The sequence below is a fragment of the Cervus elaphus genome, chromosome 16, assembly GCF_910594005.1.
Source record: "Cervus elaphus chromosome 16, mCerEla1.1, whole genome shotgun sequence".
In the NCBI taxonomy this organism is placed as follows: Eukaryota; Metazoa; Chordata; class Mammalia; order Artiodactyla; family Cervidae; genus Cervus; species Cervus elaphus.
The window spans coordinates 17,666,040-17,685,164 of NC_057830.1; the positions used below are offsets into that span (position 1 = coordinate 17,666,040).

General features: G+C 34.8%; 1 non-coding gene and 1 pseudogene across 1 annotated transcript; both read right to left on the reverse strand.

Moving 5' to 3' along the window:
• Positions 1 to 680: 680 nt before the first annotated feature.
• On the reverse strand, positions 681 to 787 carry LOC122673149. The gene has a single exon (XR_006334625.1). It is a non-coding gene; the product is annotated as a U6 spliceosomal RNA (small nuclear RNA).
• Positions 788 to 955: 168 nt separating this feature from the next.
• On the reverse strand, positions 956 to 1,907 carry LOC122710021 (annotated as a pseudogene).
• Between the last annotated feature and the right edge of the window lie 17,218 nt (positions 1,908 to 19,125).

Consider the following 19,125-nt stretch of genomic DNA (forward strand, 5'->3'; position numbering starts at 1 on the left):
TAGACAGAGAAGCCAGCAGGGGGTAGTCTATGGGCTCCCAAAAGTTTTGGACTTAGCAAGTAAACAACAGCAATATTCACACACATATATATACATGCACACATTACATGTTCTTTATCCATTCATTGGTTGATGGACACTTAGGTTGCTTCTGTACAATTGCTTGGCAATTGTAAACAGTGCTTTCATTGTGGGTAAATTTGGAAGGATTTTTCAGAAGATAAAACATTTAAATTTTCTTTAATTAGATGCCTGTGTTGTCACCATAGGAGAGATATGATAATGGAGATGAAGTGACATATACTATTGTCCTTAAGTGTGAAAGAACATGATATTTTTGGATAACTACATAGTGCATGCAGCATAGTTTAGCAGACTGGGTAGAAGAAACACAGCAAGGGAAAGAAGAAGGAACATATATATATATATATATTAGAAAAATGAGATTGGGGCCGATCAAGTCCCTGAGTAAAACAAAAATGAGTAATAAACAGAAAACACATGAACTCAAGCAGTTCCCTCAAAAGGGGGAATGAAAAAAATACATATTTTAATTGTTAAGTAGACCTGTACCCTGGATATTTCTGGAAAAATTTAATATCAATTTTTTTCTTGTTTCTAAAAATTTGCTCTCACTTCATGGACTAGTTGTCCCTACATTTTTTTTTTTTTTTTACTCAAAAAATATGGAACGCTTCACGAACTTGCGTGTCATCCTTGCACAGGGGCCATGCTAATCTTCTCTGTATCGTTCCAATTTTAGTATATGTGCTGCCGAAGCGAGCACTGTCCCTACATTTTTATGCTATTTTCATAAATGATGAAGTTAGATTATTACCCTGAAATTTCTTCCCAACTCTTAAATTCTGTGATTTTACATATAGCCTTTATTTCCTTTGTTCTGCTTCTACTGAAAACCTTGCATCCAATATATGAGCTTATTTTGTGCATAAACTCAAAAATGCAAATTTCTCATTCTTTCCTCCAGAACCAGTCTAGCTGTGAATTTTCTCATAGCACCATGCACTTCTGTATTCCTCAGGCTATAGATGATAGGATTGAGCATTGGTGTGACTACTCCATAGAACAGGGCAATCAATTTGTCAAAAGCAGCATCTTTGGACTTTGGCTTCATATACATGAAGAGGATTGTCCCATAAAACACAATCACCACCATTATGTGGGCTGAGCAGGTGGAAAAAGCTTTTTTTCTTCCTTCAGCTGAACTGATTCTTAGTACAGTAGAAAGGATGAAAATGTAGGAGATACAAATCAACAGTAATGGAATGAACAAAAATATTATGTTGCCCAACATGATAGTAATCTCATTCAAGGATATATCTGCAAGCTAGCTTGACAAAGGCCAATATTTCACAAACAAAATGATTGATGACATTTTTCCCACAGAAGGGCAACCGTACTGCAAGAATTGTCTCTGTCAATGAGTTGAGAAAGCCCAATCCCCAGGAGAGAGCTGCCATCTGAATACAGAGTGCCTTGTTCATGATGATAGGGTATCTCAGAGGGATGCAGATGGCTACGTAACGGTCATATGCCATCACTGCTAGAAGTACACACTCTGTCGACCCCATAGTGTAAGAGACAGACATCTGAACAACACATCTAGTGAAGGAGATAGTTTTTTTCTCTGATAGAAAGTGTATCAGCATTGAGGGGATAAAGGAGGATGTGTACAAAATGTCAAGGAAGGAAAGATTGCCGAGGAAGAAGTACATAGGGGTGTGAAGGTGGGAATCCAGGAGAGTGAGGATGATCAGAGTGCTGTTCCCCAGGAGAATCACCAGGTACATCAACAAACACATCACAAAAAGGAGTTTTTCTGCTCTTGGATACTCAGAAAGTCCCTGGAGAATGAACTCAATGTCTGTCCAGTTGGTCCTTTCCATTTCACATTTTCATACCTGGAGTAATCCAGAAGAGATGTGGGTTTAAGGAGTCTATACACTATTACAATATGAAGTAAGAGAACATTGGAGGAAGGGCAACAAGTCAGTATTAGCTGGCTGGGTTTACAGTTGTGAGTTTAGATTTTCAAATTTTTCTTTTAGCTCATGTGCCAGGGAGTAGAAGAGAGACAATAATTATGTTGGTACTTTATTAAAAATACAAACTTAATATTCCATTTCTGACATTCTGATGCACAAATTCTGAGCCAAGGGAGAACTATTTAATAAATTGTTGTTATTCCTGATTTAGACTTACTTTGAATATCATCATTTTGGAAATAACATGCTTAACTTCTTAAAAATATTGATTTATGATTTTATATCATGCCAGTCATTAACAATAACATTGGTTTAAGGTTTTACAATTTATGAAAATGTTCATCATACTTATTTTATCATCACTATAATTCTGTGAGGAAGATAAAGTTCATAATGGTAAGAAGTATTTTAAGACACAGTAGGTAAACAAACTACTATTCAATTCTACATTTTCTGACTTTACATCCCCCTTTTTAGATTACTTGGTTATTGCCCTCAAAATTATACAAGTTGTCTGAGTGGCAGTGTCTAAGGAATCTTTTAGAATAATGCTCTCCAGATGATTCTATTGTGTAGCTGAGGAAGAAAACACCCATCCAAATTTTAGTATACAGATGAATCACATGGGAAATTTTTGTAAAGGACTCTAAATCAGTGAATCTGATGTGGGTTTTAAGATCTGTATTCATTAACATGCTTTCAGATATTGTTGATGTTGCTTGTATATAAACACATGACTAGCAAGGCCTTTTAAATCATCTCTCTTTGATACCTTTGGAATTTGCCATTGGAGTGTCAGTTCTATGTAGGATTGAAATTGAACAGCAGACAGTACAAAACTAAACATTTTAGTGAGACTTCTGTATAAGTATATTGCAATTTGTTTTGGATTCCTTAGTTTTTAGAAATACAAACAACAAAATCACACATAGAAGAGTTTGCCCTTTATTTCTGTCCATATGAAAGTTGTTACTTTTCCATTTGCTGAATTTGCAATTAAGCTCAATATTTTCCAAGAAAGGAAGTTGAGATTATACCAGACCACCTTACCTGCTTCCTGAGAAATCTGTATGCAGGTCAAGAAGCAACAGTTAGAACCAGACATGGAACAACAGACTGGTTTCAAATTGGGAAAGGAGTACGTGAAGGCTGTATATTGTCACTCTGCTTATTTAACTTATATGCAGAGTACATGATGCGAAATGCCAGACTGGATGAAGCACAAGCTGGAACCAAGATTGCCAGGAGAAATATCAATAACCTCAGATACACAGATGACACCACCCTTATGGCAGAATGAGAAGAAGAACTAAAGAGCCTCTTGATGAAATTGAAAGAGGAGAGTGAAAAAGTTGTTTTAAAACTCAACATTCAGAAAAGTAAGATCGTAGCATCCGGACCCATCACCTCATGGCAAATAGGTGGGGAAACAATGGAAACAGTGACAGACTTTTTCTTGGGCTCCAAAATCACTGCAGATGGTGACTGTAGCCATGAAATTAAAAGATGCTTGCTTCTTGGAAGAAAAGCTATTACCAACCTAGACAGTATATTAAAGAGCAGAGATAGTACTTTGCCAACAAAGGTCTGTCTAGTCAAAGCTATGGTTTTTCCAGTAGTCATGTATAGATGTGAAAGTTAGACTATAAAGAAAGCTGAGCACTGAAGAATTGATGCTTTTGAACTGTGGTGTTGGAGAAGACTCTTGAGAGTCCCTTGGACAGCAAGGAGATCCTACCAGTCCATCCTAAAGGAAATCAGTTCTGAATATTCATTGGAAGGACTGATGCTGAAGCTGAAACTCCAATAGTTTGGTCACCTGATGGGAAGAACTGACTCATTTGAAAAGACCCTGATTCTGGGAAAGATTGAAGGTAGGAGGAGAACGGGACATCAGAGGATGAGATAGTTGGATGGCATCATGAACTTAATAGGCATGAGTTTGAGCAAACTCTGGGAGATGGTGAAGGACAGGGAAGCCTGGAGTGTTACCGTCCATGGTGCTCCAAAGAGTTGGACATGACTGAGAGACTGAACTGAACTGAACAAGATCAGAGTTGTGTGCTATGGAGTATAGAGGAAATAATTTTAATTTGAAGAAATCTAAAGAGCAGATATTAGTATATGATATTCTTCCCTATAACAACTAAGTATAAGAGTATAATTTTGAAAACACTTCTTCATTCTCAAGATATTCTACCTAGATTAAAAAATATTCCCAGAGAAGAAAAGTTGATTGAATAGATGGGTTTTTACTTAGGGTTTTCAAAAAGTAGTTATGTTTCCGGTATAGGACTAGCTATTTCTGGGATAGTCATTTGCCAATGAGTTATACCACTTTCTATGAAAACTCCAGTTTACCATGGTGAGACAATTCATTCAAAATAATAGAATATTTATGTATCTATTGACTATAGAAAGGAGAGTGTTGTTGTTTAGTCTCCAAGTCTGACTCTTCTGTTACCTCATGGACTATGGCCCAGTCAGCTCCTCTGTCCATAGAAAGGAGTACACTCATTTAATTCAGGCTGCACCCTACTTTGGAGGCATACATTTCAAAAAGGGTAGCAAGTGTTGGGTAGGCCAGGATATACCTTTACTTGGTATTAAGATTGGAGCTTGATTGACTGTAGGTACACATACCAAATGACTTTCTTTGAGAATAAAATTCTGATAGCAGAACTTAAGTCATTTGAGATCTCAATGTACTGCAGTTTCAGGAGGACAGATGTGAATCAGGTCAAAAACCTTCTCTTTTTAGGAACATCTTATAAAAACTGATTCCTATTTGGAAATTACTTATAGTAAATAAATGTAGTGTACATGAGGTATCCTAACAGCCCTTCGATAATTTCTGCAAAAAAAATTTTACTTGAAGATTTTTTAAAGAGATACCACCAATCTGCTTTAAGGTTTTCAAATGGAGGTGGCGAGGAAGGGTAATAGATAATATGGAGGAGATGATTTTCATTACTCTTGCAATACTAGTGTACCTTTTAAGAAACAGTTAACAAATACTCCATTGAATTGCATTGTGCCTGAAATGCTTTCCCCATTTAACTTTACTTCTCTAAAATGAATTTATAGAATCTGGGAACAAGGAAATGAAGATTTTAAAAAATTCCTGGTAATTTATAACACAATCACTTTCCTTGGTATCTGTATATTGGAAGTGATCTTTTAAAACAGTTTTTCATTCTTGTCTAATGCTAGGAGAATTGTTAAATAATCATTGTGCACTCATTTTGTCTAATGCTAGGAGAATTGTTAAATAATCATTGTGCACTCATTTTGTCTAATGCTAGGAGAATTGTTAAATAATCATTGTGCACTCATCTTTTAATATGACATTTGTGATAAATTTCCACTAACCCCCAAATTACATTTATTTTAGAATGACTAAGTAATAACAAAACAGTTATAGCATTATTTGAAAGATCAAAATCTAAACCAAGATAACCCAGACAGAATTGAAAGACTGCAAAGAAATATCAAAACATTAATGGATATCTTAGATACTTTTTTCCTACTTTTCTGAATTACCGAAATTCTAAAATAAATATGCAAAATGAAAAGTATAATGAAAAAGACACTGAAGTAGGTGTCAAATTATATTAGGAAGATTAACTCAGGGTGAAATATGCTAAAACAATTTAAACATTACAGTGATTGTCTCGTGTGTCTAGATACTAAACATTAAGACTGAGTTGTATTGGTGCGTCTTGTCCAGTTACCCATAGGAAGCTACTATTTATTTCTGGTAGGCCTGGAGCTCCTGGTCTTTCAGAGTAATCAGTCTGTGGTTCCATGCTGGGAGGTTTCATTCAGGCACTCTTTTACTGTTGTAACAGACCTAAAGAAAATTCTGTGACTTTTTTTATTAAAGACAGAAGTTAAGCTCTCTAATTTTCTAGAAAGATCCCTAACTTTCTAGAATTTTTTCCACTTTTATTGACTTGCTTACTTGAAGATCTAATATTTAAAGTTCTAAGATTTTCATTGAAAAGCAGATACCATCTATACTCTAAATTCTCACTAGAGAATATAATTCTGTTATCCTTTCCAGTTCTCCTAAATAGATCAATTAAGACAATTGAAATTGTGAAAAAATAAGTAGAGTTACCAACTTTTATTTTGTAGGTTTTATAAACTCTGATCTTCAATTAACATACCACATGGAAAGGTGTATTATTTTAGCTCACAAAGAGAAGAGTAATTGACAACATGTGAGGTCCTAATCTGTATTTGGCATTTCAAATAATTTTTACCATTTATCTTTCAGAATAATTCAAAATTATTATCCATATTTTAACAGTGAAGAAATTAATTTGATATTTCCAAATTCAAGTACAATTTCAATGTCTTATAGTTGGTAAATACCAGAATTATGATTTTAACCCTTATCTTTATTTTTTAAATAGGTATTTAATTTACTTTATATGAAAAAATTTTCAGACTACTATTTTTGTGCTGTTTTTCAATGTAGAAAGTGTTCCAAAGAAAAAGAAAAGAAAAGGAAAAAAAAAAAAGAAAGTGTTCCAGTTATGCAGTTTTTTCCATACAAAATGAACCAGGAACCCAACATCAAAATTCAGTTTGAATTAATTTTAAACCCATAGCTTTGTGGTCCCCAAACCCCTATTTTTATTGCTATATCAAAATGCTTACATAAGTATGAATTTTTAAATAAAAGCACAATCTAAAATGATGCACTCAAGTTTTTTCTAGGACCCGTATGATAAATACACACATAAAATGTATATTTGCCTCTGAAAACATTGAAGATATTCATCATCTTCCACTTAGGAAGACATTGTTCTAATAATGAATTCATATGAAAAGATGCTGAAAATTTCTCTCAGGTTTAGTGTAGGGAATTAAGGTCTCAGTAGTGGAATTTGATTATATAAACGAAAATTCAAAAACTTTTAATACTTTTTTTTTTTGCTTTGGCCTTCTGGGGATCAGACTAACCCTCATGATTATTTCTTCCCTTTGTTACTTTTTTTTTTTTTTGGTTTCTAATCCTATTTTTATTACAAACATCTTTAATTACATGTATCCTCAAGCTCTTATTGAACATAGTTTATGTGTGAATAATATATAAGTCACCAGGCATTCTTTCTCCAGATACTTTTTATTTAAAATTTTAGTGAACTCAATACTTCTCAATACTCAAATGCATAGCCACTGAAAGCGAAAGTGTTAGTTGCTCAGTCCTATCTGACTTTGCAGCCCCATGAACTATAGCCCACCAAGCTGCTCTGTTCACGGGGTTCTCTAAGCAAAAATACTGCAGTGACCATTTCCTTCTCTAAGAGAGCTTCCCAACCTAGGGGTCGAACCTGGGTCTCCTGAATTGCAGGCAGATTCTTTACCACCTGAACCATCAGGGAAGCCTAAGCCTATTATTTATGAGGGTCTTTTGCACTGCAAACTACTTTCTTTTCCTCACAGTCTCTCCAATGGAAAAATTTGAGATAAAAAAAATTTAGCTGTATCCTGGTCTTGGAGATGATGCCTGGGTTTTAATATTTTTTTTCCTTTCACACAAATAAATATATATGTATTTTCAAAACCTCCCAGCAAGGGTCACCTCAGCTCAATATTTCTATATTTATTGGTGGGATGTTTTTCTTTTGAAAAATTTAAATAAAATTTCTCTCTTTATCTTACCTTCTGACTGAGTTTTAGACATTCATACCATTCCATTCTATTAACTGAAAGAATTCTCATTTTTGAATTTCATTTGCATTTTACTGATAAGGCCAGAAGATGCTAAACTTCAGTTGGTCATTCCTAAAAAGAAATGGGAGAAAGAGCAGCCATGATCAGGCAATCTGTCTGTGCATGAATATTCTTAAGAGGCATGAAGGAAATAAAACGTTAAAAAAAAGATCAGTGATGCAACTCTAGTTTCCCATGAGTTGTCTTAAAGTTGACACTTACTCAAGAGACTCAGCTTCTTTTGGAAGCTAATTTAGCACTCATTTTTATAAACTTCTTTAGTCCCTAAGGTTGTGAGTCAGAAACTTAGAATTCTCTAGAGAAGTCCCCTCTTCTGTTCATTCCAAAAACCCAACTAACCTGACTTAACAAAAACCTTCCCTAGCCATACATTTCTTAGAATATTCCTTGAACACATATATTTGATGACCTCAGCAAAGTTCTCAAAACACTTAAACTTTCCCTAAGAAATTGTTTTTCTTTTGCTTCCACAAATAATGCTAGATCAATGCTAATAAAATCCTAGTAAAAGAGGAAGTCATTCTACTTCTTTAAATTATTTTTATCATCCATATCCTTGTTAACTCAAAACTACATAGAAATACTTTTTCTTTATACCAGTTTGGATAAAATTTAATTAGCATATTGCATTTTAAATCAATAATTTTCTGTGACTTTGCAGTCTTTATAACCTTTCTGTCTAATATTTGAAGAATAACCTAGCCTTAATTTTAATACTGTTGGATAGTTTAATTTTATTTTAATATTTTGAGATTTTGATATAATGATCATTGATATCTTTGTAACCTGCTTTCCTTCTACTAGAAATAACATAAGGTTAACTTCTAGTGATGTGATTATAGAATGGAAAGATATGAATTGAGAGATTTCTTGATACATTTGCAAAATTATTTTTCCAAAGCTTAACATTTTAGCCTGCTACTGCAGTATTTGCACAGACTATTTTTTGTATATTTTCTAGAACCAGAAGTGGTATCTATTCTTTTCTATTTATATAAAATGTTACTTTGTTTTACTTTTTATTCCTGTGATTGCTCATTAATTTGAATATTACCTCTATGTTTATTTATTACTTATATTTACCTTTTTATTATTCTTGTCTCTTGGTATTTTGATAGTTTTCCTCTTAAATTGTATGAACTCTTAATTAACACTTTTGTCTCTGTAAATACCTTTCCAATTTGTATTTCCAATTTCCTTCTTATTTTTGACATGCAGTTTAAATTTTCATTAAGATTTTCATTTTATCCCTGAAAAATATGAATGAAATTTCACCTATGGTTTTATTTAGTTTTGTTTCATCCATATGAAAACTATGTTGTTTTCTCTAAAGTTGGGTCGATGTTCATTTTACTTCTGTTCCCAACCCAGTGATGGTTAGCACTGTATGAGGCCACTCAGGTTATTTTGGGAGAATTCTTATTATTAGAAAGCTCTTTACACTTAACTTTATATGTATGCAACCCTCATTTTTCCTTATTCAACAAGAATAAGTATATATGCTCCTTTTTTCATGACAGCTTTTCAGGTACTTCCAGATTGCTGTTTCTGAGTCTTTCTTGGACCAGGCTACACTTTTGTTGTTCCTTCAGCTGTTCCCCATGTGTTTTGTTAAAATATTTAAGAATATATATATTGTCAAAGAGAATATTTTAGGATTGTGAGATTCTCTGTGATACAGAAGGACCTTGGCTCCACAATATATTTCTGGTATTGACTTTGCTAATTCTACAGGAACAAAGTGTTTTCTGTCATTTTGGAGGCAGAAGAGTGAGATGGTTGAGGACGTTAGATTCTGAAGTTAGACAGCCCAGTTTTGTCAAGCACTACCTCCATGACCTCAGGGAGGTCACTGAAACTCTCTAAGCCTTGGTTTCCATGTCTGTAAAATGAGGAACTTAAAAATGCCTGATATTGTTCTGAGAATTAATGAGGCAATACATATGAAGAATTTAATGTAGTTATGAATAGTTATCAATATTGGTGCTTGCTAATCTAATTACATTGATGATTTAAGATACACACCTTACCTTGCAGTTATAAAAAGAGATGGCTTTAGAATTGGATACTCTGAATTCCAATTTCCTGACTTGTCAGTTGGTGATCTTGGGGAAGAAATTTAAGTTGCAAATGAGTATTATATCTACATTGTAGTGTCGGTATATGATATAGTACTTATGTTTCTTGGTATTTAATAGGCACTCCATAAAAGACAGTTAACCTTATTATATTTGATTACTGGTCAGTTAGTTTGAGTATAGTTTGCCTACTGTTAGTGCTATAAATGATCATTTTTGGTTCGTTTGGATAAATAAAAGACATATAATAATCCTGCTTCAATAAGATGCTATAAAAATCAGTAGAAAAAAGTATCAAAATAAATCACTGCTGCCAAAAAAATAGAATCTATTCCTTGATGAATTGGGGAAAATACGAGTTCCTTGTATGAGGCAAAATTGTATAACTTATAGAATTTGATTACACAAAGCCTTGACAACTCATTGAAGATAATTCCATAAAAATCAGAGGAGGCTCATTTTTCTTGATAAGCATGTTTAAGTCAATATACTTCAGCAGTTACACTGCCAGGCTGATAAGTTGTGGGGGAAACAAAAATGCATGGGGTAATGTGGGGGTAATGCATGGCTCTGATAAGTCATGAGCTCCTGAGTGAAGTGACATTTCTGCAGGAACTTCCCTACTGGTCTCTCAGCTTTCACTCTTGCCTTCCATCAGAATATTCTGCAGACAGTGACACTGTGGATCTTCTTAAAATGTGATATAAATAAAATCACTGCTCTGCAAACCGCCTAATACAATGTGTTATTCCAGCTGTGTTTCTATTCTGGTTCATTGTCATCTACCGCTTACTTGTCAGATATTTTCTTGAATATCATCATTTGTCAGGGTCCAGTTTCACATTCAAACTAAACTGTGAAATAACCACTACTTGATATTTTATGAGGACTGTGTTGTAGAGAGTGAAATTTATCTCCAGATGAGAGAAGACACTGCTGCAATCTGACTGCATGTTCTCTGCTTTCACATTCAGCACAGGTTCCTATGAAAGCTATTTGGAAGAAGCAGTGCTCATATTTTCAAGGGTCAGAGCTGTCACTCCCATCATATTTGGATTTTTCATTTTAACCAGGGCTGAGATAGCACTTTCTGCTTCTCCTGAAGTTTGCGTGGGGTGGGGGTGGGGGTTGGTGGGTAAAGTGCAAGGTATGGAAGGAATACACAATGTACTAGGTCAGCATGGCCTTGTTCTCTTCTCACTGCAGATGCATATGTTGAATGCTACCAGATACTAAAGGGACAGTATTGATAAACTGTTAGTTGTGATGAGTTCTAGGTAATGTTTAAAATGATGTGATGTATTTATTTGAGACTTTGAAATTTGAAAAATTACTTGCAAATTAGCACAACCATGAACAATTTCTAATCAAAGATAAACAGGTTTTGTTCAACCCTAGTGCCCTTGTTCACATCTGTGTTATTTTCAATATAAAATTTTTCTCAACAGATCAGCTCATGTTATCTACTGTTAGAAGCTATCTACCATGTAGCTACTATTAGAAACCTTGGACATCTACATGTTCCAATTTCTGTAATAGAGGCTCACACATCTAGGTAGTTTGCTCATCTGTATTCCCAGAAAGAGAATGCTGATTAGCATGTACACCTTTATTATTTAAATTGTTATTTATTGTTTTATTATTTACTTACCATTCTTTGTTTATTTGCCATTTTCTCTCTTACTGCTCCTGAGCTAAGAACTTAATTTGTGCCTTTTAAAAATATAATTGTATATTTTGTAAATTCAGAAAGAGGAAAAAAAAATCCCAATATTTGTTGTATCCTACTGTAGGTGTTTCAGGATTCTCCTTTATTGTGACTCAGTCAGTCCATCATTATCCTGGACTTATTGAACGCTATAGATGAAAGAACTCTCCACTTCAAAAGGTAAATTGTTCTATTTTCAAGAAATCTAATGATTTAAAAAAAAATCACTTTATTTATATGGATTCTTAAGTTCCCAGGGTGAAAATGAACTATCTGCATGATTTTATGTCTTCTGGGAGTCGCAAACTCAAACATCTTCATGGCTATGTAAGAAACATACTTGAGTGAAACAAGCTGAGTGTAAAGCAGTATGGATGAGTGAGGACTGTAGCAAATTTCTTTAATTCTATGTGACTAAAAAAATGCATGTGATATAATATTCCCTTTCCTACCAGTTTATCATCTCTGACTCTCTCTCTACTCAGTGTTTTTTATTAGAATGTCTTCTTTACCCTGCCAAATTAAGTTTTACGTATAACTTGGTGACAGCAGTATATATAGGACTGCTTTCTCCTCACAGAATAAATTGATTTCACTTTTAAAGTTAGAGGGTGTGGAGAAAAGGGAACCCTCTTACACTGTTGGTGGGAATGCAAACTAGTACAGCTGCTATGGAGAACAGTGTGGAGATTTCTTAAGAAACTGGAAATAGAACTGCCATATGACCCAGCAATCCCACTCCTGGGCATACACACCGAGGAAACCAGATCTGAAAGAGACACGTGCACCCCAATGTTCATCAAAGCACTGTTTATAATAGCCAGGACATGGAAGCAACCTAGATGCCCATCAGCAGACGAATGGATAAGGAAGCTGTGACATATACACCATGGAATATTACTCAGCCATTAAAAAGAATTCATTTGAATCAGTTCTAATGAGATGGATGAAACTGGAGCCCATTATACAGAGTGAAGTAAGCCAGAAAGATAAAGACCAATACAGTATACTAACACATATATATGGAATTTAGAAAGATGGTAACGATAACCCTATATGCAAAACAGAAAAAGAGACACAGATGTACAGAACAGACTTTTAGACTCTGTGGGAGAAGGTGAGGATGGGATGTTTTGAGAGAACAGCATCGAAACATGTATATTATCTAGGGTGAAACAGATCACCAGCCCAGGTGGGATGCATGAGACAAGTGCTCGGGCCTGGTGCACTGGGAAGACCCAGAGGGATCGGGTGGAGAGGGAGGTGGGAGGGGGGATCGGGATGGGGAATACATGTAAATCCATGGCTGATTCATGTCAATGTATGACAAAAACCACTACAATGTTGTAAGGTAATTGGCCTCCAACTAATAAAAATAAATAGAAAAAAAAATAAAGTTGTCCACATGATGATCTCATATATTATTTTCTTCACTGTTTAGTTGTGACCAAGGAGAAGAAATGAATCTCTTAGAAATAGTCCCAGATTCCCTCCAGAAAACATGAGGAGGGGAAAAGTATTGTTGTTAAAAAGTTACAAGTTTACTTTAACAAGCTTGACTGTGGATTGTTGCAAGCACATGGGATCCCATCCCTGTGTAACCTATTTGTTCCTTGCTATCAGAAAGAAGGTCAGCCAACTTTTAATGATGTCCTCTGAGATGTAGTTCCTGCTCAGGTGTAAATATCAAACTGTGTTTTCTATTCCAGAGGGAGATCACCAGGCTATGACAAAACAAGTAGAAAAAAAGTGATGTCTTCCCAGGTCTATTGTCCTTTGGAATTACTGTGTAATACAGACTTAGAGGTCATATAGAGTTGGAAACTGTTCTTTGTCCATTTTCTACAGAGATGGGTAGGAAGTTCTTTCAACAGTCAAAAACTTGGTCTATATGATAGGGTGATGAGAAGTGTATGGATTTTGGAGTCTGTTTAATTGTGCTCTAGTACCCACCCAGTGACACTTCCTGGCTGTGTAACTGAGGGCAATTTGTATAACTTTTTTGGATTCTATGTTTTCTGTTGTATAAAATCATGTATAAAATCAGGTTTTGATGAAGATTAAATGTATTTACAAGATCAATTCATTACAGCTCAGTCTCTCAGTCATGTCCGACTCTTTACAGCCCCATGGACTGTAGCATGCCAGGCATCCCTGTCCATCACCAGCTCCTAAAGCTTGCTCAAACATGTATCCATCAAGCTGGTGACGCCATTCAACTATCTCATCCTCTGTCTTTCCTAGCATCAGGGTCTTTTCCAATGAGTCAGTTCTTTGCATCAAGTTTCCAAAGTATTAGGGTTTCAGGTTCAGCATCAATCCTTGCAATAACTGATTCCCTTTAGGATTTACTTGTTGGATCTCCTTGCAGTCCAAGGGACTCTCAAGAGTCTTCTCCAATACCACAGTTCAAAAGCATTAATTCTTTGGCACTCAGCTTGCTTTATAGTCCAAATCTCACATCCATACATGACTACTGGAAAAGCCATTGCTTTGACTATGTGGACCTTTGTTGGTAAAGTAATGTCTCTACTTTTTAATATGCTGCCTAGATTGGTCATAGCTTTTCTTCCAAGGAGCAAGCATCTTTTAATTTCATGGCTGCAATCATCAGCTTCATTGATTTTGGAGCCCCCCCAAAATAAAGTCTGTCAGTGCTTCCATTGTTTCCCCATCTATTTGCCATGAAGATATGGGACCGGATACCATAATCTTAGTATTGTGACTGTTGAGTATTAAGCTAACTTTTTCACTCTCCTCTTTCACTTTCATCAAGAGGCTCTTTAGTTCTTCTTTGCTTTCTGCCATAAAGGTGGTGTCATCTGCATATCTGAGGTTATTGATATTTCTCCCAGCAAACTTGATTCCAGCTTGTGCTTTATTAAACCCAGCATTTAACATGATATACTCTACATATAAATTAAATAAGCAAGGTGAGAATATACAGCCTTGACATACTCCTTTCCCAATTTGGAATCAGTCTGTTATTCCATGTCCAGTTCTAACTGTTGCTTCTTGACAGGCATACAAATTTCTCAGGAGGCAGATGAGGTGGTCTGGTATTCCCATCTCTTGAAGAATTTTCACAGTTTGTTGTGATACCACAGTCAAAGGCTTTGGTGTAGTCAAAGAAGCAGAAGTAGGTGTTTTTATGGAATTCTCTTGCTTTTTCAATGATCCAAAGGATGTTGGCAATTTGATCTCTGGCTCCTCTGTCTCTTCTGAATCCAACTTGAACATCTGGAAGTTCTCGGTTCACGTACTGTTGAAGCTTAGCTTAGAGAATTTTAGCATTACTTTGCTATTGTGTGAGATGAACTCATTTGTGTGGTAGTTTGAACATTTTTTGGCATTGCCTTTCTTTGAGATTGAAATGAAAACTGACCTTTTCCACTGCTATGGCCACTGCTGTTTTCCAAATTTGCTGGCATATTGAGTGCAGCACTTTAACAGCATCATCTTTCAGGATTTGAAATAGCTCAGCTGGAATTCCATCACTTCTACTAGCTATTGGCCTGTAGTTTTCTCTTTTTGTGTTGTCTTTGTCGGATTTTGGTATAAGGGTGATGGTGGCCTTCTAGAATGAGTTTGGAAGTGTTCCTGCCTCTGCAATTTTTTGAAAGTTTTAGAAGGATAGCCATTAGCTCTTCTCTAAATGTTGGTTAGAATTCTCCTGTGAAGCTGTCTGGTTCTGGGATTTTGTTTTCTGGGAGATTTTTGATCACAGCTTCAATTTCAGTGCTTGTAATTGAGTTGTTCATAATTTCTATTTCTTCCTGGTTCAGTCTTGGAAGATTGAACTTTTCTAAGTATCTGTCCATTTCTTCCAGGTTATCCATCTTATTGCCATATAGTTGCTCATAATAGTCTTTTATAATCCTGTGTATTTCTGCATTGTCTGTTGCAGCCTCTCCTTTTTCATTTCTAATTTGTTGATTTGATTCTTCTCTCTTTTTATTTCTTGATTAAGTCTGGCTAAATCTTTGTCAATTCTGTTTATCTTCTCAAAGGAACAGGTTTTAGTTTTATTAATCTTGACTATTGTTTCTTTCATTTGTTTTTCATTTATTTCAGCTTGGATCTTTATGATTTCTTTCTTTGCAGTAATTTCAGGGTTTTTTGTTCTTTTTCCAGTTGTTTTAGGTGTAAAGTTAGGCTGTCTATTCGATGTTTTTCTTGTTTCTTGAAGTAGGATTATATTGCTATGAACTTCCCTCTTGGGACTGCTTTTGCTGCATCCCATAGGTTTTGAGTTGTTGTGTTTTCATTGTCATTTGCTTCTAGAAATTTTTGATTTCCCTTTTGATTTCTTCAGTAACCTGTTGTTTACTTGGAAACATATTACTTAATCTCCATGTGTTTGTGTTTCTTTTTTTTTTTTTCTTGTTATTGATATCTAGTCTCCACTGTGGTCAGAGAAGATGCTTGATATGATTTCAGTTTTCTTAAATTTACTGAGATTTGATTTGTGACCCAAGATGTGCTCTATCCTGGAGAATGTTCCATGTGCACTTGAGAAAAAGGTTTATTCTTCTGCATTTGGATGGAATGTCCTGAAGATATCAATGAGATCCATATCATCTAATGTATCATTTAAGACTTGTGTTTCCTTATTAATTTTCTGTTTTGATGATCTGTCCATTGGTTTGAGTGGGGTGTTAAAGTCTCCTATTATTATTGTGTTACTTCCAATTTCTCCTTTTATGTCTTTTAGTGTTTGTCTTATGTATTGAGGTGCTCCTATGTTGGGTGCTTAGATATTTACAATTGTTATGTCTTCCTCTTGCATTGATCCCTTATCATTAATTTTGTTTCTTTCTCTCAAAGTCCTAAGTTTATCCCTTCTCACACATGTTTTAGTATTTGGTGAACTACTCGATGTTTTCCTCTCATATGGACATATGATAATTACTATATGTCATTTTAGAGCATACTGAAGAGGTTTTTTATAATCTACATTTTAGACACAAGGAACGAACTATAGAGGAAATACAAATGTCTTTCCCCATACCTGTTATTTAGTTATGTATGGAAGTGACAGTCTAACCAACTCTATTGCTTATGCTCCATCTGACTTACTATATTTCTCAAGTACAGAATTGCATATATTATTGTTTTTAAAGATACTTAGCAGGACTGCTTATCTACCAAAAGTGAAAGAGCATTATAGAGCATTAACAATACAAAATCACCAATATTTATTGGAAATTTAGGACATCCTCCTGCTGCTGCTAAGTCGCTTCAGCTGTGTCCAACTCTGTGCAACCCAGTAGATGGCAGCCCACCAGACTCCTCCATCCACAGGATTCTCCAGGCAAGAATACTGGAGTGGCTTGCCATTTCCTTCTCCTTAGGACATCCTAAATACTGTTTAACACTGAATAAATGAACTTATTTAATCATATGAAGAAATAATAATTACTTGTTAGGAAGAAAGTAAGATATTAAGGGCTTACTTTTACAATTTAGATGTGATAGTCTTTTGGCCTTCACTGGTGGCTCAGTGGTGAAGAATCACCTGCCAAAGCAGGATACTAGACGCGAGTTTGATTCCTGGGTTAGGAAGATCCTGTCGAGAAGGAAATGGCAACCCACTCCAGTATTCTGGCCTGGGAAATCCCATGGACGGAGGAGCCTTGCAGGCTACAGCTCCTGGGGTCACAAAAGAGTTGGACATGACTTAGTGACTAAATGACAATAGTGTTTTACTTTAGACATGTCTTCTATATTTCAACTCTCATCGACTTCTCAGAGGGCTAGAAGAAAAAAAGCTTTCCTCTATTGATGTATCTGATTCAGTTCCTTCAAGGGCAGTGAGGCTTCCATTTCTCCCGCTGGCATTCCTCCAGTGGCTGCACTCCTCAGACAGTAGAGATTATCTCAGTCTGGGGCTCTTCTTGTCTTATCCTCCAGTGCCCCAAACCCTGCAGCTGTTCAGTTCACTGAACAGTTTGATCCTCTTTTGCCGCTTTTTATCCTCTTATTGACATTATTGTCAGTTCCCAGTTCTGCTTAGTTCTCCTGCCACTTAAGAGCTGTTGGTCCAATGCTGGGTAAGAAAGAAATCCTCATTTTGACCTAGTCTCTTCTCAAAGTCCAAGAGGAATTCTCTGCCACCATATCACTTCTATCTAATTGGGTTAAAAATTAGGGTCCATTACTAGGGGACTCTTTCAACTAACCCCGTTATGTAACAAATCCAAACAAGTTATGGTAACTAATAATAAAATCACTTTTCTACATTATGATATACATTACATCAAATAAAAAGTAGTGATTTATGAAGGGAGTTCAAATGAAAAAATGCCAATATAGTTCACTTATAAAATGTTATATTGAGTCAGATATCTTCTTGAAGAGTATTGCTACTTCATATATGACAGATATACATTTCTATGTTTATATATGATGTGGTTTATTTATTTACTAAAAATATTTATTGAGCATCTATGACATTTCATATTCTAGTATAGGTGTTTGAGATATTGTAGGGTAATAAACAAGTTCTTACCATGTAAGAGAGCGTTATGTGTTAGTGGACACAAATAGTAAATAAATGAACAATTTAAAGGTAAATATATTATTATTATGTATACATGTATAATAATATATTATTCAAAATCCATATGTTTAACTAAACTAGTGACATGTAACTCATTTTTTCAGAATTAAAATTTATAAGAAGCAAAACATACAGAACAAACAAAAACGAGTTTCTGTGGTTGAAGTTACACTGGTCTGAAAGGAAGAAGCAGTGTCCCTTTAGTATCTTATTCACTCTTGCTGCTTCAATTTGGTTTTTATAGAATTCCAAGGGGCATAGTTTGAAAACTACCAGTGCAGTAAATAACAATTAATGTTAATAAATCTGCAGTTTAAATAATTTTCATAACAACAATTATAAAATAGTAATTTATATATTGATTACTTTAGGCCAGATACATTTGTAATTACTTGTATTCATAGCAATCCAAGGAAGTAAGGACTATTATCACATAACATATGTGTTATCCTTCCTTAAATATTTGGTAAATGTCACCAGTAATCATGATATCAGTAAAGAAAATCAAAAGCAACTATTTCAATATATGCAGGGAGTAAATTTGGTGAAGATCATTAATAATAATTTTTATATAAAATATTTGAAGTTCACAAAGAGGAGATAATTTCCTAATCTTGAAAGGAAACTGTATTCCACAGTCTGTAGGAAAGTACTATTCACTAATAATTAATTCATACAGTTTCTATATTCTCATTAAGATTGGTATTAACATAAGGATGCCTACTCTCACAGCTAATATTTGATATCAGCTTGGTAGTCCTGGTCAAAATCTTAAGACCAAAAAAAGGCAGAATTAAAAAAAAAAGAGATTAAAAATATTTTAAGACCTGATTTTAAAAATTAGTAAGAAGTTTGGATATGATAAATGGAAAAATAGTTCTCTTTACATTAGCAATAAATAATTAGCATATGTAATAGAAATAAATATAATAAAAGTAACAAATTATAAAACATCTGAGTTTTATCCTAACAAAGCATGTACAGGACCTTTATTGAAACCATTTAAATTTAAAATAAACACCA